Raw genomic sequence first — 20,428 nt, forward strand, 5'->3', positions numbered from 1 at the left:
ATTTCGATGTCCCTATTAATAAAAAGAAATACAATTTGAATAATAATCAGTTTTTTTTTTTTTTTTAAATAACTCCACATCGACAGCTATGCTCTTCTCCTTGTGATATATTCTCCCTTGTTTCTGTCAGTCAAAAGTTTTAAAGAAATTCAATATGACACTTGTCATTATGTGTGTCAGGTATAACAGTCCCCACTTGCATACTGCAGAATTTTAAGTGGCTAAATTGAAGTGAAAGACAGGATGAAGTGACTTTTTACCAGTTTTGTCTCTTGGGCAAACATTTAAAAGCATATAGGGAAATGATGCATGGAGTAAAGGAACACAGTGAAGTAAACAGGCAGCTGCTTCTGCTGGAACTTCAGCGATTTCACAGTTTTTAGAATTTGTTGCTGCAGCGCTATTGAGTGTGGCTGATATGAACTGTGAAGGCTTGCTAGTTGTGAATAAACAACTCAAGTCAGGAGTGGTAACTGAATGCTAATTTACTCTAACTTCAGTATGTTATTTTCTAGCTTCCTGAGGGACGGAAGTGGATTGAATGCTATTACAGATTGAATAAGAATACATTATATATAAATGTATACAAATGTACACTTAAAGAGAGAAATAGTATTAAAAATTGTGTAAAAGAAATAATCAGGTATAAAATAGAGCAGGGTGAACTCAAGTGGTGCACAAAGCTTACATGTGTATTATTGCATAGATAATACAACAAGAGATTATATAAAACTGATAATGTAGAAAAAAGAAAAATGAGGGCAAGTAAATAACTATTGAGTTTGTCAGAAATATTTGTGTTTATCAAGGTTAATTGCTGCAGGGAGGAAGTATCTATAATAAAGCATAGTATTTAGGATATGCAAAGGTCTCGACCATAGCTGTCCATCTCTAAACAGCTTCTTGCATGGGGTGAGAAACATTCTCCAACTGAGATGTGATTTTAGATTGCAATAGATTGAGATAGCTTCTTAGTTTCCCTGCCTCCACACAGCTGACCTCAATGTAAAGGTAACCAACAACAAATATTATAAATCAACCATTTGCAGTATTTGATGGCTGCCGAGGTAGTAATGCAATCATTTGAATAAAGTGTGCCTGAGTGAGGACACATCTAAAACATGAAAGACAGAGGGCCCTGAGAACCACGGTTAAGAAACCCAGACTAACTCAACAATATAAAAACTTTATACAGTACTCAAAAGAAAGATGTTTTGAATAGTTAAGGATAAAGCATGTTTGGATAACTTAGATTTTGAAAACCTAGTTTATGAGTTGATGTGAATACAGCATATGCAGCTGTTGGGAAAATGGTAATCCTGTCGTTTGACTTTTATACATCTGGGCTTATTGGATGCTACGTGCAGCCATTGGATGCCAGTGGCCTTTTCTCCTCTACTATTGATGTTTAAATTCACCTTTAAGTATTTTTTCAGTTGAGTAATTCACCAAAGTGCAAAGCAAGCTATGTACAGTATTGCTGTTAAAAGGTGGTTAACTGACATAAAGTTTTGGATTTATCCACCCGTCTTTCTCCACTAGCTGCTTACAAATCTTAATGTTCTTTAAATGCAGATGACTTCTCTAAAGTAAAAAAGCTGAAATAAGGAGAAAAAGATGAAACGATAGCTTCTGCAAGAGTCCTCACTATTGTTTTGGTGTTGCTTTTTAAAGCTGTGCCACAGTGAGTTGCATTTAGCTCTTAGATACTAATAAACATTCTGCTTGTTTATAAAACAAACTGTATGCATTCTGCATGTGTACCCAATCCACCTCTCTGTGTATTCTGAAATGAAAATGGTGTAGACTAACTGTCTTAATGAAAGGTGAAACTAATGTAACATATCTTCTCTGGAAGATATTAAAATGTTTTCTGACAGACTTAGTCATATTTTTGGCAAGCCCTTGAAAAAAAAAATTATAATATCCACCTACCCACATAGTTATTTTTTCCACCAGTTTTTCTATGAGAGAGAAATATTCAAAGATCTATGTGCCTTTTCAGTTGGCTCTTTATCAAAAAATAAACAGTATGCAATAAAAAGTTTTTTTCATACAATTTAGGGATTACTTTTGGTAGATATTAAGGAATCTTTAATATTACCTCTTATGAGCTGGAAGAAATAAAATCTTGATAGTTTGACAAAGGGATTTTTCTACGCTAGAAGAGGATGATCAACCACATGGTTTATTGAGTAGCCAGAGCAGGATGTCATGATCTGGCCTGATTCCTCCACCTTAAATGTTTATTTCAGTTTATTTCAATCCAGTTACCATCACCAATTTAGTAATCGAGACTATGGCTATCAGCAGATTTATCCATCACCAACCAAAGAAATATTCTCCCTTCATTCAAATGTTACTCAAAGGAGGGTGGATCTGAATTGAGTGATACATTTTCCACTGCATAAAATAATAACAAAACAGCAAGGGTTAAGGGTCTCTATATTCAAGTTAAAAGGCTTAATGCAACCCAGAGAGAAATATCAGCTGTGCTGCTGCCATCAACATATTTGATTATAGATTCTGGAGCTTGGCCTGTTTTTCAGTATCCCTGCTTCTTCTGTATGTCTGCTTCAGTCTCCTTGAACTCCAGTTGGCCTTGGTAGATGGCCTCTCACACTGAGCCTGGTTCTGGTGAAGGTTTCTTCCTGTTGAAAGGCAGTTTTCCTCTCCACTGTTACTACACCCTTGTTTGGTAAAAGGGATTGTTTTTGGTTCAGTGAGTAAATCCAGTCAGTCTATTTGCCTTAGATCAGGCATCCCCAAACTTGGTCCTCGAGGGCCGCTGTCCTGCAGGTTTTAAGGGTTTCCCTGCTTTAGCACAGCTGATTATCATGAATGCAGTAGAGCAGAAGCCTGTTAATCGGCTTTCAATGAAAATCAGCTGTGCTGGAGCAAGGAAATCTCTAAAACCTGCAGGACAGTGGCCCTCGAGGACCGAGTTTGGGGATGCCTGCCTTAGATAGACACCTCTGATCCAATCTGACTGTATGATCTGGTTGAATTGTCTCTCTAAAGTGCCTTGAGATTAGGGCTGGGCGATAATTCCATAACGATATATATCGATCGATAGACGTGTGGCGCAATAGAAAAAAAGAGGGTTGATAAAAGTTTGATAAAAAAGAAACGCAGTTTTCCTTCCTTCTCATTGTAGCTTAGCATGTAGGTTTATGCTAGTCACTGCTTCCTCCCAACCAATCACAATCGCGGACCCAGGCATGCCGTCACCAAGCGCCGCCCTCTCAAACCACAACACAGAGCACATGAAGCTGTGCAGCAAGAAGAGGCGGAGGAAATTGTTTCAAAGAAGGTTTTTGTAGTTCGGCAGTCTGGCAGTATTTCGGTCATGGCAAGTCGGACCAAAAACAAACCACAGTCATCTGGAAAATGTGTCGGGAACCAGTGAAAACCAGTCTGATAACGAAACCAACTTTTTTTTTTTTTTTTATCATCTCAGCCGCTCACACCCGCAGGAGTACGAGCTGTGTAGGCCCCGACGCGGCTCTCCTCTGAGGAATCTTCGGAAAATATATATATATTTTCAGTTCTGGGCAGTTTCCCACGTAGTTCTAACAATTGAGATAAAAATGCTGAGGGGCCAGAAACTTCAAAGTAATAACTCAGGTTAAAGCAGGAAGCGGCGGTGGGGGGGCATTTATGTATTTGTTATATTTATTTTGGTCACTTTTCTGGTCACTTTAGTTTATTCTTTGTCAGTATTTAATAACATAACTCAGGTCTCTTAAGTTATTTTTCTTTAAAACAATTCTGTTATGGTTAAAAAAGTTGGTTAAATAAAGATTTAATTCGAAGTCTGTGTTTGTGTTTTTTATTAAAATTAAATCATTTAGCAATATTATAAAAAAGTCCAGGCAGAGCTGCATATAAAATATGGTTTCAAATATTTTCAATAATTATCGATATCGATCAATATGCATTTTTTTTTATCGATAAGCTTTTTTTCTATATCGCCCAGCCCTACTTGAGATGACATGTTTTGTGAATTGATATGAAATTTCGTTTCATATCATTTCATATCAAACAGTCAAAAAGGAACAATGACTGAGGCATGCATCAAAATATAGTGACACTGGAAAGAATAGATTAGTTCAGCTGGTACTAGGCCATCCAGTTTTGGGGTAGGTAAGCTAGAACAAAAGAGTACTAAGAGGACTTACGAAATGGCTGCTACATTATGGTTGGCAACAAGGTAGCTTGGAGCTAACCATGCTAGCTGGTCCAACCACAGTAGCCCAAATACAAACAAATTGTAAAAGAGGAATTTAGCAGACAGCATCACAGCATGGATCGTTCAGTAAGACTCTGAGTATTAGCATTCACATCAGAGCTCTTACTTTAAAAACTTTAGCATTTGTATCGGATAGCTTTTTTTCAGATAAAACACAACCAACACAAGTAAAAATATATTTTTATCCATCTCTCACCCAAGCAAAGCGGAGGAGGTCTACTTTTTGGCTCAGTGAAATGAAAGGGGATGGCGTTTCAGTCTTTAGTATTAAAGCCCCACATTATTTGGTTGACTCCGTTACAGGAAAAAATTGGGGCGCCCGGTCCATTAATCCAACAGATAGCTCTTAAAGAGACATGAATTATTATAATGGAAACAACAGCAGGAAACTTTGCAGGCCTTACTTTTGTCACTCACAGTAAGAAAGGATAGCTTGGTAGCAGCACCTAGGGTGGGGCAAAACAGCGGCCAAAACCAATGAGTCATGGTCAAGGCAGCAGCAGAACTAGTGTGTCATGGTTCAGTGGCTTATGTGGCTCCTTGGCTAGAACAGCAATTGGGCCGGGCACAGATGGGTGAAATGGAGTCAACAAGTAATCTCTATGTCATGTATTTGTTCTGCCCAGCCAACCCGGCGAGTCTAAACTGCACAGGTTAAACCAGATTGGACTCACCTGTTTCAATGGCTTGGCAGAACAAAAACATGACATACAGATGACTTGTTAACTCCAGATTCCCCATCTCTGGGGCCTGGCTCTTCCGTTGATAGACCAGAACTGGATAGTTTCTCATCTGCTTCAGCAGGTGGGTTCACAAAACATTCTGTACAACTTGGTTTGAAAGGCAAGAAAAACAAGACACCACGTTCAGCTCTTCTGAAATGTAGGCAGCAAGTAGTCGGAGTCGGTCAGTGAACACAGACTCTTCTCCCAAGGGGATTTGTTGGCCACATATATGTAGCCTCAGCTGAAAAAATGCTTGTGTCTCCTCCTCCGAGACCCCGGCTAGGGAGAGTGGAATTGAGTCAGCTGCTTAAGTAGACTTTGTCGCAGGGATGTGACATCAGGGGGAAGTCATATATAGATATTTATAGGATAGTGTCCAGAGGTATAAAAAATGAGTTATTTTCTGCATCATTCAGGTAATTAGTAAACTCAATTTACCAGTATTTCCTAAATTTGTGCTTTACAATCCTTTTTCTGTGTTTGCTTTAAATAACAAGTCAAAGTTAAATTCTTTTTTATTTTGCAAACTTTATTACATTTTCTGGAATTAATGTATCTATCCATCAACTTCTCCTACTTATTCCATCAGGGTCTTGGTAGGGCTGGTGCCTATCTCCTGCTGTCTATGGACAAGAGGCTGGGTAAACCCTGGACTGGTCACCAGTCTGTTGCAGGGCCACACAGACTGTATACAAAACCATGCACACACACACTCACACCTAATGACAATGTAGAGAAGCCAATTAATGTAAGGGTCGTGTTTTTGGAATGTGTGAGGGAGGCAAAATACCTGCAGAGAACCCATGGATGCACAGGGAAATCATGCAAACACCATGTAGAAAGACCACAGGCTGCTAATTGAATCCAGAACCCTCTTACTGCAAGGCAACAGTGCTTCAAACCGTCCAGAATTAATATATAATATATCTAATTAAAAGTATAAGAAAGGTAATAATAACATTTTAGGCAACAAGCAACTACTTAAATCATACCCCTCAAATATTTTAGAGCTGTTTTTTTTTTAAACTATTGACAAAAAATGTGCACTGTTTTGCAAAATTAAAAAAGAAACACCCTTGGGAGCAGTATTTTCTCTGAACATAGATACATAAATGCATACACATAACCACGTTCACACATGAAAACACGGGGAAAATAAATATGAACAGTATGAAATTGGAAATGTGTTATTTAAGGTCTCAACCTCATATCTGGTGTGAAAATTAATATCCATAAAGGCTGTCTACATCTTGCAAATGAAAATGGAATAACACTCTGTTTTTTTTACTTTCCACCTAATCAGCAAAGCGTTGGTGCTGAGTAAAAAAGAAGACATGCTGGGAAATAGCATAGAGAAGAACTGAAGGTAATAGTAGTCTCCATGGATGCAATGGCGGTCAGTAGCATGAGCTAAAGTTGAATTCTTCTTCCTGTGTTTCTACCGTCGCTTGCTGCAGGGGTCAGATAGGATAATGAGACATACTGTGGCCTGGGAAGTCAGGTCATTTCCCCTTGCTACCTATGCCTTTGGCATAGCTCAAAAGTGACACTGATTCCATTTTGTTAGAGCGTAAGGCCTGGATGCTATTTGATAGCAAACCTCTGGCTCTCTTTGGTCAGGACAAACCACCTTAAGCATTTTTCATTTGCAGCATAAAATAGGAAAATACCTGCTTTAGTTCTTCATTTTATTTCAGCACTGATAGTTTTGTTTGAATTTACCTAAAAAGAGCAATATGTCAAAAAATATTTAGACAGTAGAATGTTCATGCAAGAAAACTGGACTGACAAATTAGCCTATCAATGCCGTCTCACATGTTTCATTTGTGTTATTCATAAGATATATACGCCATCCTTCCACTTGCAGTCCCTCTCAATCATGTTGCTTCATTCATCAAAAGCAAAAATTTCATGGCAGGGATTTATTATCTTGTTCAGAAGCCAGGACTCATTTGCACAACAGAGGCTAAAATCCCCAATCTGGCATTGATTTCTTTTGATTTATGTGAAACAAGAAGTGTTCAGAGAGTATACTCATTGAGCCTGACAAACCTTGCCCCTCCTAAACCCACAAACACACATTTTGTTTAAAAAACTGACATCGACAACATTGACACATGGAAGCCCATACAAAATACATCAATTTACTGCATTAACAGGCGTTGATCCCTGTTATTAGTGGGCACCTTAGCACATGATTAGCTTGCCATAATGTGTTGCATGAAATATTTATGTGTGGGGCTATTTCTGCACAGGGTTATGTGTGCCTGTGCTCAATAAATCTGTTGAGGCATTCTTTATTAAAAGGAAAGTCCTTGGCAAATACAGTACAATTCAAAATGATTGAGTTATAAAAAAAAAAAAAAAAAACTAAAAAAAACACAACATAATCCTGTGACTATCAAGGTTATGCAGTAAAACAAACAATCCTTATCAGGCATTTATGTAGCCAAACCTGGTAGGTGGGCACTCTGTGTCACTTCACGAAATGATTTTGAAAGACTCTGCTGGACATCACTTCCTTTTCCCTGAACAGATTTCGATGTAGCAGTCCAGGATAAAAAAGGTGTAACACTAAACCTAAAGGCCAGGCCAGGTAAGCGCATATGTTTTCAGCTTTTTCAGGCTATCATTTGCACTTTCTGAGGGTTTAGTAAAAGAACGCTATAGAAAATGTACAGAGCTCTACTTAAAAGGTAAAAAGATGGATGGATGGATGGAGACATACAGACAGACAAAAATTATTTTAATGCATTGTGCCCCTAAAAAATTGTTAAAACAACAACTAAAATATTCAACAATCAGTTCTTTTTTCTTTTAAGGTCTGCTTGTTTTCGGTGCTGGTAATCTTCTTGTATGTGGGTGTTAACGAGTTATCATACCTTTTATGATGCGATAGATAAAAAAAAAAAAAAAAAAACCTTTCTCCTTTGGCAGGTCAACAGGATTTTTCTTACACTGTTCTCTTCCTCCCACTTTCCTGTTTATGAGAGATCAGCCAACCGTAAGTAAAAAAAAAATGTAATTTTAATCACTTCGCAGTAATCATATTTGCAGACTTCTATGTATTGATATCACAGTGTGGTTCTGTTGCTTTGATGGTCTTATGCAGATTTAGAGACTTTGAGCTATGTTTGAATGCATAATTCATAATGTTCAAAGATAGTTTATACTGAATAAAGTCAGAGGGAATGCTGAAATGACCAGTGAGCAGACTTGAATTACAGCTGCTGAACTTTGCTGGAGATTTGAGCACACTCGGTCAGAGGGAAGCTTGAGACCCCAGTTGAGTGTGTCCTGCTTACTACTGAAATGGTAAAACATGATATTTATTCTATAACAGAACATTGTTGGGTCAGGGAGGTTCTTTATGATTTTAATATTTATTGTGTCTTAAAATGTAATGAAACTTTCAACCTCAGTTGAACTTTTCTAAGAAATATGTCTACACTGTTGCAAAATATATCGCCTTTGGTATATATTACATAGAACAAAAATAACTGTATGGTGCTTATCCAAAGGGATTGAACTGTAAAAATATTGTAATAATGATGTTGAATGAGGTTGGCCTACAGGAACTAGCTAAGGAGAGTTCTCAGGCACCCATGTCAAAACAGGGTCAGAGTAATCTTGCATTTTTATGCCTAAAAAATAGCATTTTTCAGTTTGTATTTCAGCCAGCTGTTAAGTAATGCCTTTTTTTATAGACTATATGCCATAAGCCAATTCTTAGAAGGTTATGGTTGTATACAAAAATTCAGTGGAAAAACCGAACATAAATGTCAATAATTGTCAGATAATGATCAATTTACAACATTATTTGTTCAGTTCTTTTCTAAAGCAAATTTCAGCATAGCTATTTGATGAACAACATCTAAAGAAGGGCAAATAGATAGGGATTGCTAAATAACAGTGTTATTTAATCACATGCGACAAATTGTGAAGATTAATCATTTGGAATGCTTGTTTGAAAGGACTGACATGATAATTTAGTTTAAAAAATGAAGCTTATGTGTGAATTCAATCTGGAAGACTGATCAGCCTCACCAGGATCACCTGCTGAGCCCTACCTCCAAACCTCAGCCAATCAGCCTTTGAGCCGCACCCCTCCCCAAGCCAATCGACTCATAAGATTTCCTTATCCTGTACACCAGCCTTCTCTCTACTCACCTCCACCCCATTCTCCTCCCCAATAAGTGAATCCCGGGACAAGCTTCATCCCATTTACCCTTCACTTATTCCACCATCAGTGTCCGGACACTGTCTCCTAATTCCATCGATCTGATCATCCATCAGTTCTGAACACAACGTTTTCAGCCGATAAAACCAATAAACTCTTCTAATTACAAATTCTCTCTCTTTGAGTCTCTCCAGGTTGAAATAAAAAAGATACATACTGTATGTGTTCAACTCATTCACTAATTCACATACCCAATATGTGATTACATACCATTGTAACGTAGTCTTTTTTATATCATTTAAAATTTGCTTCATTCTCTCCCCTGTTGTCTTTAGTCAGAAAAAGTATTTTGTGACAGAGCGGCTAATTGCATTTAGGTTTTCAAAGGTGGATGTTCCTCTTCGATACCCTTTTTAAGACCATTACCAAATCTTTTTATCTTTTTAGTAATCTTTTATTATGAAAATTCAGATACCCCTCTTACATTAAATCAAGCCAGGATAAAAAGACAAAGTATAAAGGGAAAAAGAGTATAATTACTTTTTACATTCTAAATAGTATTTCTTTATTTTATTTTAAACTTACAGCAGAATTAAACAACAAAATGTAAAAGCAAATAAATGAATGTTAATCTTCTGAATGAGTTAAACATAATTGCCTTTTTTTCTTTGTATTTTAGTCATAAGGGTCCTTGTAATGATGCAGTTAGCTAAGGAGTGAGATAATGTCAGAAGTAAGTTATATTTGCTATTAGGGGTGTAAATAATAATCGTTTTGTATCGATGCATCGATCCAAAAGCCGACGATCCGATGCATCGACACGTCCGCAAGATAATCGATTAATGTTTTTTTTCCCTCCGGTCTATTTTTATCCATTTGCTCCTGGGCGTAATTCTCCTCCCGTCCTGCGGTGCCGCTAAACCTATTTTGCCCTCCTACCTCGCTTCCTGGTTATACTCTTACAGCAGTTTGTTGCAGCAAGCTTCACACAGACATTTTTAAATTATGCTCAGTATTGAAGCGTGGTCTGGGCTACACACTGTGGGTCTAGATACGGCCGAGGCGATGAGGAAGTGGCGGCGAGTTTAGTCCGACGACGGAGGGACAATGGGGCAAAAAGAGCGGAGATTCAGCTGGAAAAAGGCTCCCAGCGTTCTCGCGCACCTCGCTCTTCTAGCGGGTCAAACTTCACGAGTTGTTTTCCGCAATTTCGGTCATAAAAACAAAACAAGCCGGCCTCCTGTCTGCTGCACTGTTACAATCTGGGAGAGGAGCAGCGGAGCGTCTCTCAAGGGGGCGGTGACGTCAACACTCTGGAGCCTTCTTCTTCTTCTTTTTTTTAATGGCGGTTGGCAAACAACTTATAGGTGCATTACCGCCACCTTCCAGAATGGAGTATGGACCAGACAAACTATTATATTCTCCCTAAAATACCCGTTCTTCTTAGAAAATTAAAAATACTACCAAAAACTACATCCCCAGATGACCTTTGAAACAATTCCCTTATATCTAGTTTATTTTTATTCCTGTCTAACTCTCTACACAACATCTCTCTTTCCTGAATATATTTATTACATTCTAAAAAAATATGTTGGACAGTTTCTCTGGAGCCGAGGTATTGCATTGAACTCATTACACTGATATTGTGCAGTATTTTTGCAGTATTTTTTGATGCAACTTTTCTACTTCTGTTATTTGCTGTTGTTTCTAAAGAAAATGCATAACGATATTACAGCTTTCAATGATTTATTTCAAACTTGAAACTTTGTTTAGCCTGTAAGGTGTAAAAAAAAATAATAATAATAAAAAAAAAAATTAATCGATTAATCGAATCGAATCGTGGTGTATTCTAAAGTATCGAAAATAATCGAATCGTTGGGTCAGGAAATCGATACTGAATCGAATCGCCATGATGGATGTGATTTACACCCCTATTTGCTATGATTTGTATAAGTGGAAATCTGCAGATACATTGATGTGTTTTTTTTTTTTTTGAAGCCACAGCTAAGTTGAACAGAACAAATACTGTACATGATTTTAGAGTAAAGAATCCAGCTGATCCAACCTGTGGATCACAAACTAAAACCCTTCCAAATGTCTCTACCTGAGATAAAGCCTGTTATTAAAAGTTAGGTATAAGAAAAAATAACAGGACTTGTGTCTTTCAAATCAAAAGTCTTAATTCTGCAAAACATGTTACAGCCAAGTTGGTTACTGAAATTCAACTTGGTATCTTTGGTATGTTTGACTTAACCCTTAGAACCCATACATACACTTAATTTTACTTTAGCAGTTATTAAACCAAGAAACATCAAAATATTACAACTTCAGCATTTATGACAAATACTTAGTTATATTATTCAGTTATGCAACGACTGACACATTTTCTTGACATTTACCGCTGTGTTCATATTAAAATAGCAATTTGAACTTAATTGATATTCCTTAATTCACTGAATTCTGCTGCTTAAAGGTGTCTACCAGCAGGTAACCCTAAACAGAGTCATTTGCGTTTTTAATTAGCTCTGTGTGTCCAAGTTGTACGTTTTTACCTTGAAGTTGTGGAATTGAGGATCATTATAAATGTAGCTATATTCAACAATGAATGATTGCTAAAAAAGAAAAAAGAAAAAAAAACGGTGAAAAAAATGTTTTGTTTAAAAGAAAAATTGTTTCAAACTATGTTAGGGCCCTGTCACACCTTGACAATTTAGCCCTGTCACAGCTTGATGCCAGCATATGCCTGACGTCTCAGAATCTCTTAAAATTTTGATGTATTTTTCAATTTTGGGCGAATACTTAGATTATTCATAACGAGACCAAAACTTATATCCAATGACAGCATAACTTATGCATAACGTGCAGCAGCATAATGCCCATGAAATGTCAAAAGCCATTGTCCTGAGGGGGGCAGCAATGCGCCTGGAGTCGGCCTGCATAAAAAGATGTATTTAATCGTGGTATTAACCTAGCTGCTGTTTACCACCCGCCAAAAAAAAAGAATAGATAAAAAAAAGAAAGAAAGAAGGTTTGCAGATTCAGCGTCATGTCTGCTAGGAAGTTTGTTGGTCGTGTTTGTGGGCGTGAACGTAGGAAGGATCCATGGCACCCACCTTCTTGCTCACCCTATAATGGGGATGGAGTCTGGAGGAGTACTGAATTTTCTACTGTGAACCCCTTTTTATGCCAAAACGCTGCCGATAAGCCATTAAACAGTAGCTGTAAGTTAGAAACATGTTAAGCGGTCGTCTTGAACACGTCACATATGTTGATACGAGTTGGAGATAAGTTGTTGATAAGTTACGCATACGGTAAGTTATGTAGAAGTTACTTATAGGTGTTGGATAAGCTAGAAAACCACGACTTATGAGTAACTTTCACTTAACTTCTGTCAGTGGTTCCCAAAGTGTGGGGCGCGCCCCCCCAATGCCATTGCAGGGGGGGCGCGGGAAGCGGTATGGATGAATGAAGAAAAAAAAAAAAACTCTGCTTGCTTGACTGAGCATCATGGACAGTTGTGACACTGCAACCCAGATTTGAGAAGATCTGCAGCAACAAGCAGGCTCACTACAGCCACTGAAAAGATGGGAGGATTAAAGTACAAAGAAAAAAACTCTCAGGGAGCTGTTCAATGTTTTCACTCCATTTTGCACAGAGGCTTTTTTAATGTATTGATGATAGCAAAGTTAAATATTGTTACAAATAAAAAAAAGAAATATGTTTAAAATAACACAGACAACAAAGAATCCTCTTCTAATCTACACTATAGAACTATGAAAAAAATACAGTTACACAAAAGTGTTCCACTGTAAAGATGGTGTAGTTTGTTTTGTTGCAACCTGAAGTGTGAAATAAACTTCAGTGGAGTTTGAAAACAAAATTTGTGTATAGGTTTATTATATCTGGTTGAACGATGTGTGTGCCCAGTTGATTTTTTTTTTTTTTCCGGTGGGGTCTGTGTGTGTGTGTGTGGGGGGGGGGGGCGTGGACATGTTATTGTAATCCAAAGGGGGGCCCAGAAGAAAATCTTTGGGAACCACTGACTTATGTCAACGATCAGATAACTTACCTTTAACTTATGGCCCACTTATGAGCATACGCTGGCATATTTATCGACGTACGATGTATTATGTCGATGTGTGCCAGCGTGTTTTCAGCATATTTCAGCATGCTCATAACTTATACAAAATGTACCCATAACTTATCCAATATATGCCAGCGTTTTTGCCAGATTTTTCGTACCTCAGGCATACGCTGTCTAAATCGTCAAGGTGTCACAGGGCCTTTAAGAAGACTTCAAACCAGCACTCACAAACATTCACTAAAGAGTCAGTAAACGGTCTATCCATCCACCCACATTTACACAAAATTACATATGTCGTCATTTTTACTGATTCACTTCAACGTCTAACTCTATTTTAATTTATTACATCTAACTTTAAGGGAAGCATTACATTAAAATGTGAAGGCAAACCTAAAGGACACTGCATAGGCTTCCCACATTACATCCCAATTTGATTCCTCCTCCTCTCTCAATCTTCAAAGGCATAATGAAAACAACCATATCAAGGTCTCAAAAATCCCTCAAAGACTGGGCTTTCTAATAGCTGCATTTAATATTTTTAATTTTTACCCATTGGTTTAGCAGGTGAAGTAGGATTTCAACAAATATTTATAGACAGATTTTTTTTTTTATCTAAATACAAATGCAGTCCCTATACATCTAATTTTTTTGGAAAAATGTATGCACTTGTTCAGTTAGTGAAAGGTTTTATTAGGAATTCATGTAGAGAGGCATCTTTTTAATATGAATTAAAATGAGAAAAATTGTGAGGATAGACTGAGCGAATTTGTTAATATCTGGCAAATTCTTTTAATTCTTAAATTTTCCAAATAAGCTTTTAAATATTTTTTTTAATTTATTTTTATTGTTAGGCCGTACTCTTCGAGGTTTATTTTTTGTTGTTGTTGCACTTTTTGTGAAACACCTTATACTTCAATCCCTATATATGACATTCCTCACTGTTGAATAAAAAAAAAATGCCTTAGGTGAAAAAGAAAAGAAACAAAAGACTCAAGTTTTGTTTTACTGAAAATTTGATACTACAGCATGCCCAACTGGATTATGATTTAAGACATATTTGCGTATTTTGTTTAGAAATGACAAAAAAATTCATTTAGATTATTCGGTCTAACAGACCTATGTTTAAAAAAAATAAGGTAACTTTATGATCTGAGCAGAAATTAAAAGCAAAATTGTCAACATTTTTAGACACTGTAACTTTTAGCCACTAGGGGCAGAAGGTCTGTTAATTCCAGGTTTCACACCCCTAAAAAATACTGGAAGCACTGCACTGTCGCTAAATAGTCTCCCTCCTTGTTTTTAAATCTGACAGCAGGCCAGGAGCAGCCTGATAAATCATTGAGTTACTTATAATGATAAGGCCACATTAACCCCTCAAGAATAAATCCTAAGCCACAGTTGTGTTATGTTTCTAGTCTTCTAGTAATCCAGCATAGGCTAGATTGATGCCTTTAATTAATTCTAATTCTGTATGGTATTGATGTGAAAATCCTCCCGTTGAAAATGTTCACAAAAGGGAGGGACATTTAGTACATTTCCTCATCTGATTGGGTACCCGCCTCATATGTCAAGGTTTTAGCCAATCACAACAGTAGTAGCAGCTGAGAAGTATCCTAATTTCTTTCATGAAGTTAACAGGTTAATAAGCTCTCAACAAAACCGTTTAGGAGGAACGCACAAACATTGTCGCATCAGAAAAAATAAATAAATTGTGCGTCCCCTTTTCACATTTTTCAAAAATAAATACAGGATATTTTAGCTAAAAGTCGGAGCCATGTTTGTTTTACTTCAGCATTTCTTTTGTTTAAAACATTCCTTATTTTTTTGTCCAAAACATTTCTGTATGGAGCTGAATGCTTCTGCTGGCTTCTGGTAAGATGTGTTTCCGTGAGTTTGTGAATTCCAAAATTTCGCAACGATTGATTGTAAGCAGAGCATGCAAGAAAATATTTTTTTTCTGTCAAATATTGCAATACCTCATTAAGCAATACTGCTATATGGATAAAAATATATGGCTGATTTGATCTTGGATAAAAAAAAATAAACATCCATTTTAGTGTTTTACTTTTAGATAAAGCTTAAACCCTCAACTACTCCTAGTTGGCAGCACAACACCCAAGAGTCTTTTATTCAGCTGCTCTGCATGGCCAGCAGCAGAGCAACAATGAGATCTTGTAAGGTTTTAATGAGGTCTCTTATAAAAATCCAACTATAACGTCTTTGTTTTTGTATCAGGATATGCCGGGATGGATTGATACATCTCTCATTGTTTAGGTTGAATTCTGGGTCATTACAATGACTATAAATTCAGTTTGTGCTATGATTAACTTTTATCTTATACTGTCAATATATTATTTACAATAAGCTTGTTAAAAAAGCCAGTTCTTGTTAATAATTTACATTCATAGTATTGCAGGAGCTTTGACCCCTTTTTGTCTGATTTTTGTTTTTCTTATTATTTTCTTCCTTTTGCATTTTGTCTAATTTTCTGTTCTGCCTTTTGTTCTGCTGAAATCTCTCAGGGTTTTTAAATGTCCTATGTAACCCATGTATCATCTTTTGATCATAATATTTGTTTACATATTTATTCATTGCTTTTCCCTGATCATTTCCAGAGTCTCAATGTAGCTTCACGGTTGTCACCCCTGTCTCATTTCTTCCCTGTGTCTGGCTTTGTGGTTGTCTAGAGTTTTGTGGATTTGGATTCCCTGTACTGGCAGCACTTTCCATCTTGTTTGTGTCAAATACATATATATTTTTTTTTTTTTCAGTTTTGTCATCTACCTGCCTCCTACATATCTCCTTTTGCATGTACACCTCTCACCACAGCCACTTTAAAGATCCCTTTTTTAAGGCACAAAAGGGGAGACTTTTTACCCATGTATTTTAATTTTTAACAAAGAAACGTTTATTAAACAAAGAAATACTGCATTCATAGAGAACATAGTTCATTATCTTTTGAACTATTACACAGCATTACACCAAACATAAAATTAAGGTACGTTTTGATCTTTAGATCCTTTATCAGTGTAGGATAATAATTTTATTTCTTTTTTATGTAATGATTACGCTTTCAGATTGGTACCAATTTAATGCTGGTACTCTGGTCCATAAAGTACTAAGGGACATGAGTTGGGTGCCAATGCACTGGGATGGGTAATTGAGTAAAGGGTAAAGCTAAATTAGAGGGCATATTCATAAAACATCTCTGACCATGGTTAATCAGTTTTCTCTTCAATATCAAAAAGTTTTTATTTCCCCTAAGGAAGCCAAGAGCAGATTCTGCTCAACAAGATCTCCGCAAAAAAAAGGAAAACAAACTAAATCTACAGCCTACAATAAATCTTGTAGGTTTTCCGGATTTTAATGACCTGCCTTGTCCTTTACATGGCTCACTATCTGATTATTCGAGGTGGTGTAGAAGAGGCTAATTGAAGTGTCACTCAGCTTCTAAGTATCCTCTTTCTTTTCCCTTTTCTGTGCTTAGAGAAAAATTATCTGAGTAAGTCGTCGGCACTTGAACATTGGAAATGTCTACTGTATATTCTTCGGTAAGCACTTCTAAGGGAAGGACATACAGTAAGAGGAAGCTCAATATATATTTATATATATATATATTTAAGAATGGACAGCTGATAAAGTTAAACTTTTCACAATTTTAAAGACTTAGGAGAATGAATTAAATTATAACTTACATCTCACCAAAGATTTATTTGTGCTTACTAACAATACTCGGTCTCGGCTTTGACTGACACCGATAATTACACTGCCTCTATAGCCACATAAACATGATAAGGAGAGCAATCCCAGATTTAAGATTTTTCGACAGAGCAGTTCTATGGGTTGAAGCATTTTGTTTTCATTCTTTTTTTCCACTTCTTCACCAGAGAGGTGATGGGGGAGAGAGAAGAAGGGACTGTGAAGGAGGCCAGCAGTTTGCTGTTATCTGCTCTGTGGGTCTTGGTGGGACAGTCTGTCAGAATCAGAAATACTTAATAATTCCAGAGGGAAATTACTTTTGTTACACGCTCCAGATACAGCTTATATATATATATATATATATATATATATATATATATATATATATATATATATATATATATATATATATATATATATATATATATATATATATATATACACAAGAAACCACACAAGATAATAAAGATATAAATATATACACATATAACTCTTCTGTATATATATATATATATATATGTATATATATGCATATGTATAACTGAATCCAAGTAAAGTGATTGCGACGTGCAAAAATAGTGCAAGGAATGAATAAATGTCACATTCATAGTCAATCATAGTCATCATAGTCAATATTTCAACCAAACTCTCTTGATAAACAGCAATTAATAACTTTCATGTCTTGTGACCAGTTGACAGAATGAATGTCAATGCATTATTATAGAATAAAACGGATATTCCTTTTTTTTTATTTTAATACTTTCTTCCTCCTCAAAATTACTGTTAAGTCATAGACCAGTCAGATGATGCACTTGTTTTAATTAAATTTGATACATTTACTGTTTTTAATAATAAAATCCTAAAAATTCTGATTTATTTTCATTATCCATTATCATGTCACAGACTCTGCATCACACTGACAACACCAAACCAATGCTTACTGCTTAATTGCACCATATATATTTAATGCTCTGAACTTCTATATCAATGCATGCTTTTTGTCCAACACTGTTTACATTGGATCACTGCTGCTTTTCAAGAAATGGAAATGTTATGAAAGCTGTAAAAAACGTAATTTTGTTTTGTATAAATGGGCTGGATTTCTCAAGATCCAATTTGCGTGCAGTAATTTGCGCTCGCAAACTGGAATTTTGCGCGAGGGGCTGAACCATGGTTTGCGGGTGATTCAACAAGAGTGATTGCGTAACTGGTGGCAGGTGCAAAACTGTTGGAGACGCCGTATTTAAATTATGGTTTTGCGCGTTTTGTGGTTTGCGGCATGGCGAGTTTGGACAGCAGAAAGCGCAAAAGGAAATTCCACCCCATGGAAATGGAGGTGTTGGTGGATGAAGCCAACAAACATTTAAGTGAGCTACAGCAAAGAAGTGTGACTGTCACACAGAGGACGCTATATGGGAACAAATCTGTAATAAAGTAAACGCTGTCGGTGAAACCTTGCGAACAGTGGATGAAGTAAAAAGAAGATACCAGGATATTAGAAGGCGAACCAAAGAAAAACTGGCATATAACAAAACATCGAACAAAACAGGAGGGGGCACAGTAGATGAGATGCCTCTGACCAGCATTGAGGAACAAGTACAGCTGACGCTCTGTGAGGAGCAAATCACTGGAATTGCCAGGTATGACACACTGGACCAAACAGCAGGACACGGTAGGTGCATAATCTCAGAAAAGGTTTATTGAAAAGATTTATTCAGAACTCAAAAGAATGCACCACCTGTGAATTTAATGCTGTTTCAAGTCAAATACGTAACTACTGTAAACATTTGCTTTACATTTAGAATCTGCATCAGAGGTCCAGCCATCATCAAATCCCCCCGTAGCAGCTGCCACCCCCACGAGGCCTCATATGAGCCTGGAACATGTTGATTTAGAGTTGCTGCAAGAACAAAAAAAACAGTCTGCAACCCTGCAGACAATTGCATGGGAGATGCGTGTGGCATCAACGTTGGCACGGGCGGCAAGGCGCGACACTCAGACCATAGCCACCCACTGCAGACAGATGGTCTCTGCAGTGTCTGCCCTGACGATGGCTGTCAATTCTGTGGCAAGAGGGATACAGGAAGGGATGCGGTTAATGACTACCCCCAATCCAGGTGGAGAAACGGCTCAACAAAGTGGCACAGCAACAAATAGGCAGCCAGGAACCGCAGAGGAAGGAGGAGTGCGCACTGTGGGCAAGTTCCACCTGCGTAAAAGGAGATACTGTACAAATAAAAATAAACAAATAAATACTTGCAACACTTAAGTTGTCTCTTTGTTTGATTCTTCACTTCGTGGTGGAAAAAAGGGCTATATTTCTTTTACCATATTGCTTAATCTAACGGAAGTGTAACTTTTGCTGGACTTAACATAATCTCAGAATTCTGACTTTAATCTCAGAATTCTGACTGAATTCTGACAATAAAAAAGTAAGAATTCTGAGATGAAAGTCAGAATTCTGAGAAAAAAAGTCAGAATTCTGTGATTAAAGTCAGAATTCTGAGAAAAAAGTCAGAATTCTGACTTTTTTCCCATGCTAAACTGAAATAACATTTAAAAATCAGTTAACTTTTTTTTTTTTTTTCCCACCGGCCCTAATCCTCTTCCGTACATAAGCCCCTTGAAATAAGCTGAAAAAGAAGAATGCATTAAGAAAAGAATGCATAAAGGAGAATCCATGACAGAAAAACAAGCCAAAGATACCAATATATCTCTCTGTGCTTTTTTCATAACATAAGTTTGATAATTATGGAATGAACTGTTTTCATAAATGTGTAATTTTTTTTTCTTGCAAGTTTAGTCTTGTTATTCAAAAATTCATTTAGGTGTTTAAAGATAAACAAATGAAAAATAAATGTTCCAATATGGCTGCAGTGGTACAGTTTGTAGCATTGTTGCCTTGCAATAAGAAGGTTCTGGGTTTTATTCCTGGCCCAGGGTCTTTCTGCATTGAGTTTGCATATTCTCCTTAGGTATGCATGGGCAGCGCATGAAATTTTCACACGTCAAACGCAGGTAACTTTTTTGATTGTAAGTGTAGCAGCTCCCCAGCAGTGAATGAAATTTCAGCGGTCTCGACAGGTGATTTTCAATGTTTATTTTCTTTGATGCGGATCATCTCAGTCATCAATGTCACCGTGAAAACTAAACAAATACAAATATTAGAATATAAACAAACTTACAACACACAAACAAAATAAAAAACGTACCTCGCTGCTTTCACCAGGGAACGCTAAGAATCACAATGCAAGCACGGCTCTGAGGGTTACTGTCGGCATACATTGATACAGCGGCCTTTATAGGGCCTGTCCTCATTAAGCTGCGGCAGCCCGTGAGGTACATAACAAAGGAAATTTTACAACATGCGAATACAATAAACAAAACAAAATACAAAACAGTGGTAATCAAAACAGACAAATATAATCAAACAATCTGCAATCCTATAAATAATTTACAATAAATATATCCTATAAATAGTTAAATAT

The sequence above is a fragment of the Cyprinodon tularosa genome, unplaced genomic scaffold (genome assembly GCF_016077235.1).
Source record: "Cyprinodon tularosa strain WSP-4 unplaced genomic scaffold, ASM1607723v1 ctg379, whole genome shotgun sequence".
In the NCBI taxonomy this organism is placed as follows: Eukaryota; Metazoa; Chordata; class Actinopteri; order Cyprinodontiformes; family Cyprinodontidae; genus Cyprinodon; species Cyprinodon tularosa.